The 20236-nt window shown below is 49.7% G+C and overlaps 1 pseudogene; it reads right to left on the bottom strand.

The window, feature by feature from the left end:
• Positions 1–11689: 11689 nt before the first annotated feature.
• LOC144798759 (large ribosomal subunit protein uL23 pseudogene) lies at positions 11690–12168 on the bottom strand (annotated as a pseudogene).
• Between the last annotated feature and the right edge of the window lie 8068 nt (positions 12169–20236).

Consider the following 20236-nt stretch of genomic DNA (forward strand, 5'->3'; position numbering starts at 1 on the left):
ACCCAAAACTGACCCTGAACCCTAAAAATACCCCTTTACCCAAAAACCCAAAACTGACCCTGAATCCTTAAAATACCCCTTTACCCGAAAACCTAAAACTGACCCTGAACCCTAAAAATACCCCTTTACCCAAAAACCCAAAACTGACCCTGAACCCTAAAAATACCCCTTTACCCAAAAACCAAACATATAACATTTTAAATACAATTATATACTTACCAATACTTACGTTGTAATGGTATGCGTTGTAAAAGTATCTGCGTTGTAAAAACATGCGTTGTAAATGTATGTGTTGTAATAGTTTTTGCGTTGTAAACGTTTCGTTGTAATGGTAGTGCGTTGTAAAAGTTGCGTTGTAAACGTTACATACCATAATAGATACAAACAGAAAAAATTGCAAATGTACAAGATGCAAAGTCACATAAGGAAGAGATACAAACAGAAAGAAAAATTGCAGATGTACCAATAGTAGAGTCACTCAAGGAAGAGATACAAATGGATATACTCTAAGAGTCACATAGGAATGGTAGAGAGTACAAAGATCTGCTGCATATACTAGTGATTAGAGTTTTTTCTATATACATAGGGAAGAGATACTGATGGATATACTCTAAGAGTCACATAGGAATGGTAGAGAGTACAAAGGTCTACTGCATATACTAGTGATTAGAGTTATCTCTATATACATAGGGAAGGGATACGGATGGATATACTCTAAGAGTCACATAGGAATGGTAGAGAGTACAAAGGTCTACTTCATATACTAGTGATTAGAGTTACCACTGCGCCTTTCACGAGGCAGGGTCACCCCCCTGCTTCCCACGCCTGCCGCTGCTGCTACCTGCCTCCTGCCGGACTCCTGATTGCTGCAGAGCGACCCAGCCGCCGCTGGGCCGCCCGGATCTCTCCCGCCTCCCACGCTTGACCCAGGGACACCGCCTGCCGGCCAGAGGTTCCCGCCGCTGCCCCCCTGCGGCCCCGCCCACCACCAGCCCATTGGCCGCCCCGCTTCCGCCACCCAGCTGACCCGCCCACCCGGCTCCTTACTTAAGGGGTCCGCGGGGTCAGCCAGGGAGTGACCACTGCGCCTTTCACGAGGCCGGGTCACCCCCCTGCTTCCCACGCCTGCCGCTGCTGCTACCTGCCTCCTGCCGGACTCCTGATTGCTGCAGAGCGACCCAGCCGCCGCTGGGCCGCCCGGATCTCCCCCGCCTCCCACGCTTGACCCAGGGACACCGCCTGCCGGCCAGAGGTTCCCGCCGCTGCCCCCCTGCGGCCCCGCCCACCACCAGCCCATTGGCCGCCCTGCTCCCGCCACCCAGCTGACCCGCCCACCCGGCTCCTTACTTATGACGCCCCCAGAGCGACCGCGCAGCGGACGCGCGCAGCGGGAGCACCGAATGAGCGCCAAAGGTGCGCCAAAGGTAAGCCCGTCTGCGCCCGTCCGCGCCTGGCCCGCGCCCAGTGCCAGGACCCCTGGCCCCCACCGTCGGAAGCCGACCCGACGGACCTACGACGCCAACGAACTCAACGCACTGAACACCGGCCGAACCCCGGGCTGCTACCGAGCCACACCGAGACGCACCCACGGACCCTTCTGCTGCCACTCCTGCAAGTTCACCTGCAACCGGACCCACGCCACACCAGCACCCACCAAGCCGAACTCCAGCAGCACCCACCTGAAGTGCATCCTGCTCAACACCCGCTCCGTTCACAGACACGCCGTCGAGCTCTGGAACCTGCTCGACACCACAGCCCCAGACGTCGCCTTCCTCACGGAAACCTGGATGAACGCCTCCTCAGCGCCCGACATCGCCATCGCCATCCCAGAGGGCTACAAGATCATCCAGAGAGACCGCGTCAACCAGACAGGAGGAGGCATCGCCATCATCCACAGGAACACCATCCGCATCATGACCGACACCGACGATACTCTCGCACCCGCCGAACACCTGCACTTCCAGATCCACGTCAACCCCAAGACCACCCTCAGAGGCACCCTCATCTACAGACCCCCGGGACCACGCACACAATTCAGCGAAGACATCGCCGACTTCATCAGCCCACACGCCCTCCCCTCCGCCGACTACATCCTCCTCGGGGACCTCAACTTCCACCTGGAGAACAACAACGACCGCAACACCACCACCCTGCTGGACAACCTCTCCAACCTCGGACTCAAGCAACTGGTGACCACCCCCACCCACTACGCCGGACACACACTCGACCCGGTCTTCTCTTCCAGCAAGGACATCGCCTTCAGCCACGCCACGGGACTCCACTGGACGGACCACAGCTGCGTCCACTTCAGCTTCAGAAGGACCACGGTCCACCATCACCAGCAACAGGTTCCCCGCAGAAGCTGGAACAAGATCACTGCAGACCAGCTCGCCGCTTCCCTGAGCAAGAACCCTCCCACCAGCACAACGAACCCGAGCCAAGCGGCCACCAACCTCACGAGCCCCATGGTTTAATGACGAACTCAAGAGCTCCAAGAAGAACTGCAGAGCACTCGAGAAAACCTGGCGCAGAGACCCAACATCGGACAACATGTCTGCCCTCAAGCTCGCCACCCGAAAACACCACCAACTGATCCACGCCACCAAGAAAACTGCATTCAAGGAACGACTGGACATCAACGCACACAACAGCAAGGAACTCTTCAACATCGTGAAAGAGCTCTCCAACCCCAACGCCGGAAACAACGACATCACCCCTTCGCAAGACCTCTGCAACTCCCTCGCCTCCTACTTCCACAACAAGATCGCGGACATACACAACAGCTTCAGCACCCAACCGACGCACGCCACGACCGAACCAGCGCCCCCCACCACCACCCTCCGCGCCTGGACCCAGATCAGCACCGAAGACACCATCCGCACGATGAACTCCATCCACTCCGGATCTCCGACCGACCCCTGCCCTCACCACGTCTTCAACAAGGCCGACGCTGTCACTGCACCCCACCTGCGGGACATCATCAACACCTCCTTCGACACCGCCACCTTCCCGGAGAGCTGGAAGCACGCCGAACTCAGCGCTCTACTTAAGAAACCATCAGCCGACCCCACCGACCTCAAAAACTACCGCCCCATCTCGCTGCTCCCGTTTCCGGCAAAAGTAATCGAGAAGACCATCAACAAGCAACTGGCCACCTTCCTCGAGACGAACGGCTCCCTCGACCTCTCGCAGTCTGGCTTCCGGGCCAACCACAGCACCGAGACCGCCCTGATCGCAGCTACCGATGACATCCGAGCCCTGCTCGACAACGGAGAAACAGCGGCCCTCATCCTCCTGGACCTCTCCGCGGCCTTCGACACTGTCTGCCACCGTACCCTAGTACAGCGCCTCAGCAACGTCGGAATCCAGGAGAAGGCTCTGGAGTGGATCATCTCCTTCCTCGCCGGAAGGACACAGAGAGTCCGCCTCCCCCCGTTCAGATCGGAGGCCACCGAAGTCATCTGCGGCGTCCCTCAAGGTTCCTCGCTCAGCCCAACACTCTTCAACGTCTACATGAGCCCCCTCGCAGCCATCGCACGCCAGCACAACCTCAACATCATCTCCTACGCCGACGACACCCAGCTGATCCTCTCCCTCACCAACGACACCGCCAGAGCCAACCTGCACGAAGGGATGACAGACGTAGCCAAATGGATGTCGAGCAGCCGCCTGAAACTGAACTCGGACAAGACGGAAGTCCTCATCCTGGGATCATCACCCTCCGCCTGGGACGACTCCTGGTGGCCCCCCGCCCTGGGCAGCGCACCCAAACCCACAGACCACGCACGCAACCTGGGCTTCATCCGGGACTCCTCCCTCTCCATGACCAGACAAGTCAACGCCGTCTCCTCGTCGTGCTTCAACATCCTACGCATGCCACGTAAGATCTTCCGATGGATCCCCACCGAGACCAGGAAGACGGTCACCCAAGCCCTCGTCACCAGCCGTCTGGACTACGGCAACTCCCTCTACGCCGGAACCACCGCCAAACTCCAGAAGAAACTCCAGCGGATCCAGAACACCTCAGCACGACTCATCCTGGACATCCCCCGCCGCAGCCACATCTCCGGACACCTGAGAGACCTGCACTGGCTCCCGGTCAACAAGAGAATCACCTTCCGGCTCCTCACCCACGCACACAAAGCCCTACACAACCAAGGCCCAGGATACCTCAACAGCCGCCTCAACTTCTACGCTCCCAAACGCCAGCTTCGATCGACCAGCCACGCCCTCGCCGCCGTCCCCCGCATCCGAAGAGCCACCACGGGAGGAAGGTCCTTCTCCTACCTGGCCGCCAAGACTTGGAACTCCCTCCCGACCCACCTCCGCCTGACCCAAGACCACCTGGCCTTCAGGAAGCAGCTCAAGACCTGGCTGTTCGAGCAGTAGCGGACCCCCGCCCCCCCCCCCCCCCCCAGCGCCTTGAGACCCTCCGGGTGAGTAGTGCGCTATACAAATGATTTGATTGATTGATTGAGTTATCTCTATATACATAGGGAAGGGATACGGATGGATATACTCTAAGAGTCACATAGGAATGGTAAAGAGTACAAAGGTCTACTGCATATACTAGTGATTAGAGTTATCTCTATATACATAGGGAAGAGATACGGATGGATATACTCTAAGAGTCACATAGAAATGGTAGAGTGTACAAAGATCTACTGCATATACTAGTGATTAGAGTTATCTCTATATACATAGGGAGGGGATACGAATGGATATACTCCAAGAGTCACATAGAAATGGTAGAGAGTACAAAGGTCTACTGCATAAACTAGTGATTAGAGTTATCTCTATATACATAGGGAAGGGATACGGATGGATATACTCTAAGAGTCACATAGGAATGGTAGAGAGTACAAAGGTCTACTTCATATACTAGTGATTAGAGTTATCTCTATATACATAGGGAAGGGATACGGATGGATATACTCTAAGAGTCACATAGGAAAGGGAGAGTACAAAGGTCTACTGCATATACTAGTGATTAGAGTTATCTCTATATACATAGGGAAGGGATACGGATGGATATACTCTAAGAGTCACATAGGAATGGTAGAGAGTACAAAGGTCTACTGTATATACTAGTAATAAGAGTCATCTCTATATACAGAAAAGCAGAGTTCCATTAAGTGGGGTCGGAAGGGGGATGCAGTCACAGCACCAAGGGAGGGTGGGAGGGATACAAGGGTATGGAGAAAAGGCAAATCAGAAAAGGGAAGAAACATTTGAGGATCGTCAAGGGGGAAACGTGGGAAAAGTGATAAAGGATGAGGGAATGGACAAAATAGCGGGTCAGAGTCCAGAGAAAAGTGACCGAGAGCAGCAGCAGAATGGCAGCCAGGACAAAAGAAAAAGTAAAGAAGTCCAGGAGAGTCCGTGGCGTAGTTTCTTTCATTCGAATCCGGCGCTGCTCTGGCCCTCGGGTGCGCGGGGAGCCTGGGCTCGCTACAGAGCAGGCCGGGGGAGCCGCTGTTGTTGGGTGGCAGGTTGGACGCCAGGCTGACGGGAAGAGGCAGTGTGCACGGGGCATCCATGGAGCGCAGGGTGGGACTTTGCTCTTCATGCTGGGGGGATACTGTGCATATATATATGCAAAAGAGAAGAAGAGAACTCTGGGTAGTTCCCAAGTTTAGGTGGAAGGCAGCTTCAGTATAGAGCACCCTCAACACCAGTTACACTCTAAATTTGGTCACCTCAAATGTCTGCTTTTCTATCAAAGTTTTAAAGCATAGGATTAGCACAGTGCTATCCATGCCGAGAAAGAAAGGGAAAAAGTATTTTGCCATTTCTACCGCAAAGTCATTAAGCATAGGAATAGCACAGTGCTATCTGTAGAGTCTTGTGGGCCCTAGGCCCTCATGCTCGCAATCTCTGACACAGACACACTGGCTGTATGGTGCAACTTGCCCAGAGCACGTGGGCTCGGCCTCTTTTATTGAAGCTGTGTCGCCTGACCAGTGACATCAGTGGTGGGTGGGTGTTCGGTGTAATTACAGGGTTAGCACTAGAATGCTAACTGACTCTGGGCACTACATCCCTCCCAAAATTGGTTAAAAATTAAACCAAACGGAAAAAGTCCAAAAACCTGTGGGGGAAAGAAAACACAGAAATGTAACATTGGACTTGTGTTTTCAAACGGGTCTCTTTGGCTGCTTGCATGCCGCAGGCAGTATAGTTCTTGCATTCAGGACTAACAGTTCTCGGTGGTTCGCAGTTGTTTGGCTGGTTTCATTCTTTGTCTGTGCTGTCTGTACACTGTTCTCAGCCCTGCCTTTGCTTCGCTCCGTTGGTGATGAGAGATAGATGGATGACACGGGTGTCAACAGTCTTCTGGTTTTGTTCTCTCTTTTGGCTTCGTGATGTTTCCGGGCAGGCTTTAGTGTTGACTCTTGGCAGGTGAATAGAGTAGGTGCAAACATCCCTCTCACTAGGATGCCCCTCTCGCCGGTATTCCTCTCTCACCAGATGTCCGGGAGGATCTCTTTGCCAGGTTTCCACTGGACTGGTGTTTTCGGTCGTGTTGCTCTACCATAGCCTTCGGGCCGTGAGCAGGGCGCTCCACGAGCCTCACCGTTGTGTCCTAGTTCCACCTGAAGGTTGAGTTGTCGACTCTTTTCCTTGCTCGCGAGGCTTTCATCCCCAAGGGTCCTGCAGATTTGCATCTGTAGATCTGTCTCCCGTGCGGGACTTGCTGCCACCAGAGTCCCTTGAGGCCTCTGCTTCTTGGGTTGCCACGGGCTGGTGTGAGGTGGTCAGTTCCTCGGCTTCCGGAGGAGTGAACAGTCTCGGCATCCCTTCTTCCGTTCAACCCCAGAGGTAGATATCGCCAACAGTCTAGCTTGCTCTCTTCTGTGATTGCCATGTGGATGGCTCGTAGGTAGCTGTCTTCGGTCTGCGCTGCCAGTGCTCTTGCCAGGCCTTGTCTTCCACTGCACTCAGGTGTTCCAGTGCCTGTCACCTTCCTTCTTTCCGCAGGGGTGGCTTCTTCTTGCAGTGGCTGCGTTCCACTCTGATTTCTCTTTCCTTCTTCTTGCAGTGGCGGTGGCCACTCTGATTTCTCCTTCCTTCTCGCGACGTAACCTGGCCCTGTCTTCCCCATGCAGTGCGCGCACTCTGCACGTGTCTTCCTGGTCTTGGTCTAGTCTTAGGACACTATCTTCTTGTCCCTCAACTCCCAGGGTTAGCATCGCGACCTTCACGTTACTTTCCGTCGCTTCCGTTAATTTGTGGTGTTGAAGTTCGTTGGTCCATGTTCACGTACCGCGCCTTGGCTGAACTTCTTGGACCTCGTGCTGAACCCTTCTGCTGATGTCCGGCAGGTAGGATTCGTGGTGCTGAGCTCCTTGGACCTCGTGCTGGTCCCTTCTGCCGATGTCCGGCAGGTAGGCTTTGTGGCGCGACCATCTGGCTGGTCGGATTCGTGCTTTGTGACCAGGCTGAGTGGTCAGGTTGCTCTTGTGTTGAGACTTCAATGCTGCGTGTTGTCTGCGCAACCATTTTCCTTGCGTCGCAGTTCGGCTTGCTTTGGTGCGCATCTGGGTGCGCTCGTCGGGTCTTCCTTGTGACTTGCTGCTTTGGGCTAGTGCTGTCCGCACTGCTGCGCATTTGTGTCATGCGCTTCCGCACTTCTTGTTGCCGGGTTTCGGAACCATCGTCGGTTCGTGTGGAGGTGCTCCTACTTTCGCCATACTGCTGCAGCAATGACCTGTGGCCACCAGGCCTCGCTGTGTTCTTTTCCGGCGTGGCTTAGGTGCTTCTTGGGTGTTGCTTCTGGAGGGTTGCGTCACCACTCCATTTTGCTTCTTCCTTTTCAGGTCGCTCCCGTTACCTCACGGGGTGTACTTGCTTGCTTTCGGGAATTCTGAAGCAGTGTCGGCTGTCGTCGCGCTTCACCACTGCGTTGTTGGTTGCGATCCTTCGGAATGTCGCTGCGTGGAGTTGCTGCACTCCTGACGTGCTTCTGGGTCTTCTGGAGCATTTCTGGGGTTCTCTGGCGCATTCCTGCGCTTCTGGCGTTGCTGGCTCTCCTCAGTGGCTTTACGCTAATCCTGTTTTCCAGTTTGCGTGCACTATGTAGCATCAGGGTGGCCTTGCGCTGAAGTCAGTTACTGTGTGGCAGCTGTTCGCTCGCTGCTGTGTTTCCTTTGGTTTGTCTCGGGCTTGTTTCTTTCTTGCTTTGTGTTCCTGCTGCAGTGTAGGACAATGGCCACTAGATGGCAGTGCAGGATTAGGCCTTCACCCAGCAGCAGCCTCCTTTGCTCCTTGAACTTCTTTGGTATTGGTTTTGTTTTCTTCCTTGCAGGACCCGCTTCTCCTGGACGGTGCAGGGGGCGTGGGGGCTGGAGCCACTGCCGACCCCAGAAAATCAGGAGCAGGACACCACCTTCAGGTAAGTCATCTTTTATTTGTTTCTTTTGAAACATGGGGCAGTAGGGCACAAGAGTGTTTATGGTGCGAAGGGGGGGGGAACGCTGGCTGAGGCAGCGCTACTGGTGTCCCCTTGGGTGTCCTGTGTGTAACTGGTTCAGGGGAGAGAGAGTAGTCTTCTGCAGTTCCTCCTTACCGCATCTTGTGGCCGGTGCGGTGCTGCTCGAATTGGCCTGGTGGCGCTGCAGGCATTTCACAGGCCAAAGGTATCTTTGCTGGTCATTTCAATCGGCCGCATGTGGACGCGCCATCTTCAGGCCTCACCCCACCAACGCTGGCTCCTTCCACATGCCGCGCGTGGTGGGGGAGGTCCACACTCGACTGGGGGCAGGCTGTTGTCGCTCTTTGGGGGTCCGGCGGCAGGCAAAACGGTCTCTGTCGCTCCCACCGCCCCTCGCAGCACTCTCGCCTAGTCTCGCCACGGGTCGTGCCCGGGGCGGGGTGATGTCAGCGCTGTGCTGAGAACCCGTGGGTGGGCTCCGCGTCGGCTTTGCCTCCTTGGGGGGTGCGGTAGCCGGCACCAGTACTCGCAGGTACAGGCGGGGCGAAGGTTCCTCTCCACGGCGGGTGGGCTCCGTTTCATCGCTCGGCAGCTCCCCTCACGCTGCAGGCGCTCTCCGGTAAAGTTTATTCACCCCGCCGCCGCACTACACACACGCGGCGGGGGGGACGCTACAGGCAGGCCGTGGGTGGGCTCTGCGAGTCTTGCTTCATTAAGGGGGCAGCAGCGCCAGCGCCGCTCACACTGTTGGGGGCACAGTCAGTGTTTATAGTCTATAGCGGGTGGGCTCCGCTTTCGGTGCTTTACTGTCCTGGGCTCACCGTCGGCCGACTGGCCTGTTCTCACGCAGGTGGGCACCGTGATGGCTCCTGCACAGGCGGGCACAGTCGCGGCTGACGTGGGTGGGCTCCGGTCGGTCCGCACTTTTCCTCGGGGCACCTTCTCAGCAGGGCGGCCAGCAGCAGGTCGGAGGGGTGCGGGGTGGGCTCCCAGTCACCTTCTCTTTCTCCATTAGGCCCGGGGCTCGGCACACGCCCCGCTGGCCTCTCGGCAGCCGGCGCCTTTCTTAGGGGGTGTGCCTTTGCTGCAGGCAGCTCCCTTTCCCTTTTTCATCGAATGTTCTTGTAGCTGGCACGCGTGGCTGGCGTACCCTCGTCGCCATTGTAGAGTCTTGTGGGCCCTAGGCCCTCATGCTCGCAATCTCTGACACAGACACACTGGCTGTATGGTGCAACTGGCCCAGAGCACGTGGGCTCGGCCTCTTTTATTGAAGCTGTGTCACCTGACCAGTGACATCAGTGGTGGGTGGGTGTTCGGTGTAATTACAGGGTTAGGACTAGAATGCTAACTGACTCTGGGCACTACACTATCCATGCTGAGCTGTTAAATGACAAAAACCATTTACCACTAAAGGCACAGTATTACAGCTTTGGATTGGTAAAATACTTTCCAAGCCAACGTGAAATTAGTAAAAGCAACTCCTGACACGTGTTTCGCTGTCATTACAGCTCTTCAGAGAGGTTTAGCTTTGTCCACACACACACCCACGTACACGCACACACACACACACACACACACCTATGCATGTGTGTACACACACACACCTATGCATGTGTGTACACACACACACATTAATACCAACACACATACACACACTTTTGATGTTAGATGCATTCGCACTATATGTATGTCCCTGTGTGCCACTAGTAACCTGCAATGTTTCAGACCAAAGGAGTGCCTCTATCTTTTTGTGTTGTTTCCATTAGAATGATGAAAACAGATGTGAGGTAGGGAGGCCCGAAAGAACAGGTAATTAAAGTCATCTGGCTCTGTCTTCTTATCTGGATGGGCCGGTGTTTATAAGGCTGACCTTGGGGGGAGCAGAGCCATGACCTCCTCAACAGAAAAAACACAAGGACAGAGTTAGAGGCTATGGAGCTTCACAGACAGCCCCGCTCGCTCTGTGAAGTGCAAACAGCTTGATTTTCGGAATAGCTGTCTTGCAGCAATCTTAGCTCTGACATCAATCGCTGCTTTTAAGTCTCTTTTAACTAGCAAACAAAACGTGCGGACTATATTTCCTTTGATAACCAGCGTTTATGCTTTTTGCTCTCCGATACCCTTTTCACTATAAAGATTTCATAAAGTTCAGCATCGATGACCATAACAATTATTAATGGTTGCTACAAGCAGCCCCCATGTTTCGAATTGACAATCCCATTCATATACATAGACGCCGTGGCCTGTGGCGCGAGGCCCGTCATATTCTAATGAGCGTCTTCACAGGAAGCGCACGCAGCGTGGCTGTGAAGGTAGAGAGCCGGCTACTTTCTTCCTTCTTTATCAAAACACAAGCTGTTTCTTCCACAGAAGGCAACTTACTGTATAATGTATGAAACATCAAAAATAGACCAGACAATGTCAACCTACGCCGGCTTGAAAGAAAACATATCTTTTTATCATTTTTATGAAAAACAAGAGAGAAGATTTTAACATTCATGTTTCCGAACCATGTCAGCTTGTGTTTGTGAAGTCTGTCTCTGGCCATGTAATTTCGAGCATCCAAGAAACACAAGCTGTAAATGAAGACAAGGCCACTTTATCCGCTTGAATTGTGTGTGAAATCTTTGGTAATTTCGAGGGTATTCAAGACCTAATCCGTTTCATTCATTTACCGTTTTCCCTATCACGTTAAGGAATCAGACAGTATTAAACAGCCTTACAACTGTTAGAGCGGGAATTAGTTTCAATTAAAATCTCAGTTTACTACCATCATGGCTAGTCCCCACTATCTCAGGCCCATGGATCTTTGCCCTTCTTTTAAGGAGGATCAAGAGCTTTACATCGCATTAAATTATTACAGCTCCAACTTTTTACGTCAGTAAAGAGAGTTTGTTATGAGTTAAAGGGCTTTATTATTCAAATATTTAGTAAATTATCTTTATTCAGTCACAAGTTAATTTGTACTAATCTCAATCATCAATTAGGAACAAAAATCAATAATCAATATTACTCAATCAAATAATCATAATAAAATATATTAAGTGCATTCCACAAAGGAGACATCACTATTTTAAGAGTGAGAAGGAAAAGGTGCCAGTCTCAGGGACCCCTAAAGAGTCCTGATATTGAGAGAAATCATAAAGCTTCAGCGTAAACGTCAGCTCAATAAATCAATATTTAATCACAGCAGAACTTCTCTTTTTTTTAGTTTTTAAATTTTATTCTGAACTGTCCGGCATCTACAGAGCAGGCTTAGATTATGCCAATTTTGTTGGCTACATCCAGTGCATCATAGTTTGGAGCCAGACACACATATGACTTCTTCTCGCTGTCTGGCCTGATCAGTGTGTTGACCTTGGCAACATCAATATCATAAAGCTTCTTTACAGCCTGTTTGATCTGGTGCTTGTTAGCCTTGACATCCACAATGAAGACCAGCGAGTTGTTATCTTCAATCTTCTTCATGGCAGACTCTGTGGTAAGAGGGAACTTAATAATCGCATAATGGTCAAGTTTGTTCCTACGAGGAGCACTCTTCCTAGGATACTTCTGTTGCCTCCTTAACCTCAAGGTCCTCGGCCTCCTGAAAGTGGGGGCTGTCCTAATTTTCTTCTTCTTGTGACTGTGTACCCCCTTAAGAACAGCCTTTTTAGCTTCCAAAGCCTTGGACTTTGCTTCAGTTTTAACAGGGACAGCTTCCTTCTTGGCCTTCGGTTTCATGTTGGGGGTGAAAGAGATCACAGCAGAACTTCTTATAAAGAAAGGTTTAAGAAACTTAGTAGAGTCTCAGAGCAACTTGGAATGGGTAGATGTGGAAAGTGGGAAAATCTGGGGGTACTCCAGGTACACGCACTAATATAGACTACAAAATATACTGTCAGTCTTCATGTCACTTGTTCCGACCAATCAGCTTCCTAAGCGGACATTTTCACTCTCCATGTTCTCACAGGAACGCAATATTCTTCAGCAATTTTAAATACTGTAACCTAGTTTTTCTAATTTCTTAAGTCTACCATGAACCATTCCTCACTGAAGTCTACATTCCCACATCTGAAACTTCATTTTTAACCTTCTAAATATCGAGTTTTATTCATACGTTAATAGTGGTCTTTTTTGGAAGTTGAAACATCTGTATAAATGAAAAGAAAACAATTTTTCACAGCAACTATTCATTGAAAAAAAGTTAGTTGAAAAGGTCTAGATTAAATTAAATTTTGAATTTACAGTGCCTCAGCTCTGTTAACTTTAATATGGCAGCATCTCAGAGTTTAGGCCTGGCACGTTTAACCCCTTCGCTGCTAGGCCTTTTCCCCATCTGTGCTAAGGCTTTTTTTGGCGTTTTGGAGTAGTGCGCGCTTAGGCCCTTGTAACTTTTTGACCACATAAGGTATCCACGCCAAATTTGCGTCCTTTTCTTCCAACATCATGTGGATTCTAAAGGCGCCCAGGGTTTGTGGATTCCCTTGGAGGGGTCCCAGAAATTAACCAAAATATAGTGATTGTTTTGTTTTTTTAAGAAAAATGGGAAAAACGGGCTGCAAATGAAAGCCTCTGGGTTTTCCCTGAAAATGGTATCAAAAAAGGGTTTGTGGGGCTGAAATCTCCATTTTCTCAGCTTTTAGGGAATGACAGTCTTGTGTCAGAGAACCGAAATTTTTCACTCAGTTTTGGCATTTTTCTGGGACATAGCCTATTTTTGCTATTTTTAGAGCTTTCCACCTCCTTCCAGTTAATGGTAGAAATGAGTTTGAAAGCAATAATGGATCCTGGGAAGCTTTACATATTCTAAAAGTAGACAAAATTCTGAATTCAGAAAGGGGTCATTTGTCTAAATCTATGAAGGTTTCGTTATAGAAACTAACAGTTAGATATTGGAATAATTGAAAATTTGTTGAAAAAAACAGCCTTTTTTTCTCAACGTTTCCACCTATAACTTTTTCTAATTTTGACAGCTCTTGAAAGCAATAAACCGTTACATCCGTTAGACCTTCCTGGTTGTGGGGATATATAGGACTTGTATTTTCACCAAGAACCCGACGAACCCAGATGCAAAAACTGAGCAGCAACTTGCAATGGTATTTTTTCATTTACTGGGTATAGTGCACTTTGTCTTGGAAAATCTATACATGGAATAATCTGTATGAAAGACACCTATGTATTTCTGAATTGGGTACAAATTATAGAGTTTAGAAACAGTATATAATTGCACATTTTCAAAATTGGGAATACTCATACTAGCATGAGAACTATTGGTCATTTTTCATAAAGATTTTTTTTTTACACAATGTCTTTCATTGAAAGGGAGAAATGCATGAAAGCTCAATTGGTAATAACAGTTGATTTACAAATCTGAATTACCCCAAGTGTCCCTATAAAAACGGTACCTCACTTGTGTGGGTCGGCCTTGTGCCTGCGACAGGAAACGGCACAAAATGCAACGTGGTCACACCTAGATTTTGCAGTTACAAATTGACCCTTTTTTGACAAAGTGCCTAGCCATAGTTTTTGCACCCTAGCTCTGCCGGCACCTAGGGAAACCTAGCAAACCTATACATTTTTGAAAAGTAGACACCCAGGGGAATTCAGGATGGGGTGACTCGACTGCCTACCACCAGGTTTTGTTACCCAGAATTCCTTGCAAAGCTAAGATTTTGACAAAAAAACCCACATTTTCCTCACATTTCTGTGGTGGAAAGTTCTGGAATCTGCGTGGATCAACAAATTTCCACCCACCCAGCGTTCCCCCAGGTCTCCCGATAAAAACGGTACCTCACTTGTGTGGGTCGGCCTTGTGCCTACGACAGGAAACGGCACAAAATGCAACGTGGTCGCACCTCAATTTCCAAGTGAAATCTTGCTCTCTTTGGACAAAGAGACTACCTTTTGTTTTTGAGCCCTAGCTCAGCCGGCACCTAGGGAAACCTAGCAAACCTATATATTTTTGAAAAGTAGACACCCAGGGGAATTCAGGATGGGGTGACTCGACTGCCTTTCACCAGGTTTTGTTACCCAGAATCCCTTGCAAAGCTAAGAATTTGACAAAAGAAACACATTTTCCTCACATTTCTGTGGTGGAAAGTTCTGGAATCTGCGTGGAACAACAAATTTCCACCCACCCATCGTTCCCCCAGGTCTCCCGATAAAAACGGTACCTCACTTGCGTGGGTAGGCATAGTGGCTGCGACACGAAACAGCGCAAAACGCAACATGGTCGCACCTCAATTTCCCAGTGAAATTTAGCACGTTTTGGACAAAAAGACTACCTTTTGTTTTTGCGCAGTAGCTCTGCCGGCACCTAGGGAAACTTAGCAAAACTATATATTTTTGAAAAGTAGACACCCAGGGGAATTCAGGATGGGGTGACTCGTCTGCCTAACCCCAGGTTTTGTTACCCAGAATCCCTTGCAAAGCTAAGAATTTGACAAAAAAACACATTTTCCTCACATTTCTGTGGTGGAAAGTTCTGGAATCTGCGTGGAACAACAAATTTCCACCCACCCATCGTGCCCCCAGGTCTCTCGATAAAAACGGTACCTCACTTGCGTGGGTAGGCATAGTGGCTGCGATACGAAACAGCGCAAAACGCAACATGGTCTCACATCAATTTCCCAGTGAAATTTAGCATGTTTTGGACAAAAAGACTACCTTTTGTTTTTGCGCCGTAGCTCTGCCAGCACCTAGGGAAACCTAGCAAACTTATACATTTTTGAAAACTAGACACCCAGGGGAATTCAGGATGGGGTGACTCGTCTGCCTACCCCCAGGTTTTGTTACCCAGAATCCCTTGCAAACCTAAAAATTTGACCAAAAAAACACATTTTCCTCACATTTCTGTGGTGGAAAGTTCTGGAATCTGCGTGGATCAACAAATTTCCACCCACCCAGCGTGCCCCCAGGTCTCCCGAAAAAAATGGTACCTCACTTGCGTGGGTAGGCATAGTGGCTGCGACATGAAACAGCGCAAAACGCAGGATGGTCGCACCTCAATTTCCCAGTGAAATTTAGCACGTTTTGGACAAAAAGACTACCTTATGTTTTTGCACCGTAGCTCTGCCAGCACCTCGGGAAACCTAGCAAACCTATACAGTTTTGAAAATTAGACACCCAGGGGAATTCAGGATGGGGTGACTTGTCTGCCTACCCCCAGGTTTTGTTACCCAGAATCCCTTGCAAACCTAAAAATTTGACAAAAAAAACACATTTTCCTTACATTTCTGTGGTGGAAAGTTCTGGAATCTGCGTGGATCAACAAATTTCTACCCACCCAGCGTGCCCCCAGGTCTCCCGAAAAAAATGGTACCTCACTTGCGTGGGTAGGCATAGTGGCTGCGACATGAAACAGCGCAAAACGCAGCATGGTCGCACCTCAATTTCCCGTGAAATTTAGCACGTTTTGGACAAAAAGACTACCTTTTGTTTTTGCGCCGTAGCTCTGCCAGCACCTAGGGAAACCTAGCAAACCTGTACATTTTTGAAAACTAGACACCCAGGGAAATTCAGGATGGGGTGACTCGTCTGCCTACCCCCAGGTTTTGTTACCCAGAATCCCTTGCAAACATAAAAATTTGACAAAAAAAACCATTTTCCTCACATTTCTGTGGTGGAAAGTTCTGGAATCTGCGTGGATCAACAAATTTCTACCCACCCAGCGTGCCCCCAGGTCTCCCTAAAAAAATGGTACCTCACTTGCGTGGGTAGGCATAGTGGCTGCGACATGAAACAGCGCAAAACGCAGCATGGTCGCACCTCAATTTCCCAGAGAAATTTAGCACGTTTTGGACAAAAAGACTACCTTTTGTTTTTGCGCCGTAGCTCTGCCAGCACCTCGGGAAACCTAGCAAACCTATACATTTTTGAAAACTAGACACCCAGGGGAATTCAGGATGGGGTGACTCGTCTGCCTACCCCCAGGTTTTGTTACCCAGAATCCCTTGCAAACATAAAAATTTGACCAAAAAAAACACATTTTCCTCCTATTTCTGTGGTGGAAAGTTCTGGAATCTGCGTGGATCAACAAATTTCCACCCACCCAGCGTGCCCCCAGGTCTCCTGAAAAAAATGGTACCTCACTTGCGTGGGTAGGCATAGTGGCTGCGACATGAAACAGCGCAAAACGCAGCATGGTCGCACCTCAATTTCCCAGTGAAATTTAGCACGTTTCGGACAAAAAGACTACCTTTTGTTTTTGCGCCGTAGCTCTGCCAGCATCTGGGGAAACCTAGCAAACATATACATTTTTGAAAACTAGACACCCAGGGGAATTCAGGATGGGGTGACTCGTCTGCCTACCCCCAGGTTTTGTTACCCAGAATCCCTTGCAAACATAAAAAGTTGACAAAAAAACAAATTTTCCTCACATTTCTGTGGTGGAAAGTTCTGGAATCTGCATGGATCAACAAATTTCCACCCACCCAGCGTGTCCCAGGGTCTCCCGAAAAAAACTGGTACCTCACTTGCGTGGGTAGGCATAGTGGCTGCGACATGAAACAGCGCAAAACGCAGCATGGTCGCACCTCAATTTCCCAGTGAAATTTAGCACGTTTTGGACAAAAAGACTACCTTTTGTTTTTGCGCCGTAGCTTTGCCAGCACCTAGGGAAACCTAGCAAACCTGTACATTTTTAAAAACTAGACACCTAGGGGAATTCAGAATGGGGTGACTCGTCTGCCTACCCCCAGGTTTTGTTACCCAGAATTCCTTTGCAAACATAAAAATTTGACAAAAAAACACATTTTCCTCACATTTCTGTGGTGGAAAGTTCTGGAATCTGCGTGGATCAACACATTTCCGCCCACCCAGCGTGTCCCCAGGTCTCCCGAAAAAAACTGGTACCTCACTTGCGTGGGTAGGCATAGTGGCTGCGACATGAAACAGCGCAAAACGCAGCATGGTCGCACCTCAATTTCCCAGTGAAATTTAGCACGTTTTGGACAAAAAGACTACCTTTTGTTTTTGCGCCGTAGCTTTGCCAGCACCTAGGGAAACCTAGCAAACCTATACATTTTTGAAAACTAGACACCCAGGGAAATTCAGGATGGGGTGACTCGTTTGCCTGCCCCCAGGTTTTGTTACCCAGAATCCCTTGCAATCATAAAAATTTGACCAAAAAAAACACATTTTCCTCCTATTTCTGTGGTGGAAAGTTCTGGAATCTGCGTGGATCAACAAATTTCCACCCACCCAGCATGCCCCCAGGTCTCCCGAAAAAAATGGTACCTCACTTGCGTGGGTAGGCATAGTGGCTGCGACATGAAACAGCGCAAAACGCAGCATGGTCGCACCTCAATTTCCCAGTGAAATTTAGCACGTTTTGGACAAAATAGTCATATTTAAGTTTTACAAATTAAGCCCCCCAGCCTGAGTCACATGCCTTTGGCCCACCCACACAAGTGAGGTATCATTTTACTCGGGAGAACAAGGGAAACGCTGGGTGGTAGGACATTTGTGCCGGCAGCGAGATCCCACCCAAAAAAGTACGGAAAAGTGGGTTTTTTGACCAAAATTTAAGGTTTGCAGGGGTTTCTGGGTAGGAAAACATTGGGGGACCCACGCATGCCATACCTCCCTGGACTCCCCCGGGTGTCTAGTTTTCAGATATGTTTGGGTTTGGTAGTTTCCAAAGATGCCCGCCAAGCCCCGGGCCAAAAGCTCAGGTGACCCCCTCAAAAAATAAGATTATTTGGCTAAAGGTAATTTTTTGGTCTCCACAGTATGAATTGGGCCTTTTCCTAAAGCAGCCACTATGCCTACCCACGCAAGTGAGGTACCATTTTTATCGGGAGACCTTGGGGAACGCTGGGTGGGAGGTAATTTGTGTGAGCCCAGTGATGCCACGCTTTCCCACACTAAAACGTGTGAAAAAACTGATTTTTTCCAAGCAAAAAATGAGGTTTGCAAGGGATTCTGGGTAAAGGAACGTTGGAGGATCCACGCAAGCCATACCTCCTTGGAAGCCCGCGGGTGTCTACTTTTCAGAAATGTGTGGGTTTGGTAGGTTTCCCTAGATGGCTGTCTCGCACGGGGCCAAAAACCCAGGTAACCCCTCTTGCAAAAGCTGGTGGACTTGACATTGTCACCATTGCTAAATTCACCAGCTTTTACAAGAGGGGTTACCTGGGTTTCTGGCCCCGTGCGAGACAGCCATATATGGAAACCTACCAAACCCACACATTTCTGAAAAGTATACACCCGGGGGCTTCCAAGGAGGTATGGCTTGCGCGGATCCTCCAACGTTCCTTTACCCAGAATCCCTTGCAAACCTCAATTTTAGCAGAAAAAACTAAATTTTTTCACACGTTGTAGTCTGGGAAAGCGTGGCATCACAGGGCTCACACAAATTACCTCCCACCCAGCGTTCCCCCAGGTCTCCCGATAAAAACGGTACCTCACTTGCGTGGGTAGCCATAGTGGCTGCAACAGGAAAAGGTCCAAATCGTACGGTGGTGAATTTAAAATACCCTGAAGCAATATAACTTTGATTTTGGGGGGGGGGCACCTGAGTTTTTGGCCCGGGGCTGGGTGGTATTCTTTGGAAAGTAGCAAACCCAAACAGTTCTGAAAACTAGACACCTGAGAGAGGTCAGGGAGGTATGGCATGCGTGGGTCCCCCAATGTTTTCCTACCCAGAACTCCTTGCAAACCTTAAAATTAGGTAAAAATAGCACTTTTCCAAACTTTTTGGCGTGGGATCGCCGTGCCGGCAAAAAAGTCCTATCACCCTGCGTTCCCCTTGTTCTCCCGAGTAAAAGGATACCTCACTTGTGTGGGTGCCCCAAAGCAGAACACGCCAAAAATGAATTTTGAAAAAAGTAGTTTTTAGTCATATTTAAGTTTTACAAATTAAGCCCCCCAGCCTGAGTCACATGCCTTTGGCCCACCCACACAAGTGAGGTATCATTTTACTCGGGAGAACAAGGGAAACGCTGGGTGGTAGGACATTTGTGCCGGCAGCGAGATCCCACCCAAAAAAGTACGGAAAAGTGGGTTTTTTGACCAAAATGTAAGGTTTGCAGAGGTTTCTGGGTAGGAAAACATTGGGGGACCCACGCATGACATACCTCCCTGGACTCCCCCGGGTGTCTAGTTTTCAGATATGTTTGGGTTTGGTAGTTTCCAAAGATGCCCGCCAAGCCCCTTGCCAAAAGCTCAGGTGACCCCCTCAAAAAATAAGATTATTTGGCTAAAGGTAATTTTTTGGTCTCCACAGTATGAATTGGGCCTTTTCCTAAAGCAGCCACTATGCCTACCCACGCAAGTGAGGTACCATTTTTATTGGGAGACCTTGGGCAACGCTGGGTGGGAGGTAATTTGTGTGAGCCCAGTGATGCCACGCTTTCCCACACTAAAACGTGTGAAAAAACAGATTTTTTCCAAGCAAAAAATGAGGTTTGCAAGGGATTCTGGGTAAAGGAACGTTGGAGGATCCACGCAAGCCATACCTCCTTGGAAGCCCCCGGGTGTCTACTTTTCAGAAATGTGTGGGTTTGGTAGGTTTCCCTAGATGGCTGTCTCGCACGGGGCCAAAAACCCAGGTAACCCCTCTTGCAAAAGCTGGTGGACTTGACATTGTCACCATTGTTAAATTCACCAGCTTTTACAAGAGGGGTTACCTGGGTTTCTGGCCCCGTGCGAGACAGCCATCTATGGAAACCTACCGAACCCACACATTTCTGAAAAGTAGACACCCGGGGGCTTCCAAGGAGGTATGGCTTGCGTGGATCCTCCAACGTTCCTTTACCCAGAATCCCTTGCAAACCTCAATTTTAGCAGAAAAAAATCAATTTTTTTCACACGTTGTAG

Source organism: Lissotriton helveticus, chromosome 12 (genome assembly GCF_964261635.1).
Source record: "Lissotriton helveticus chromosome 12, aLisHel1.1, whole genome shotgun sequence".
Taxonomy (NCBI): domain Eukaryota; kingdom Metazoa; phylum Chordata; class Amphibia; order Caudata; family Salamandridae; genus Lissotriton; species Lissotriton helveticus.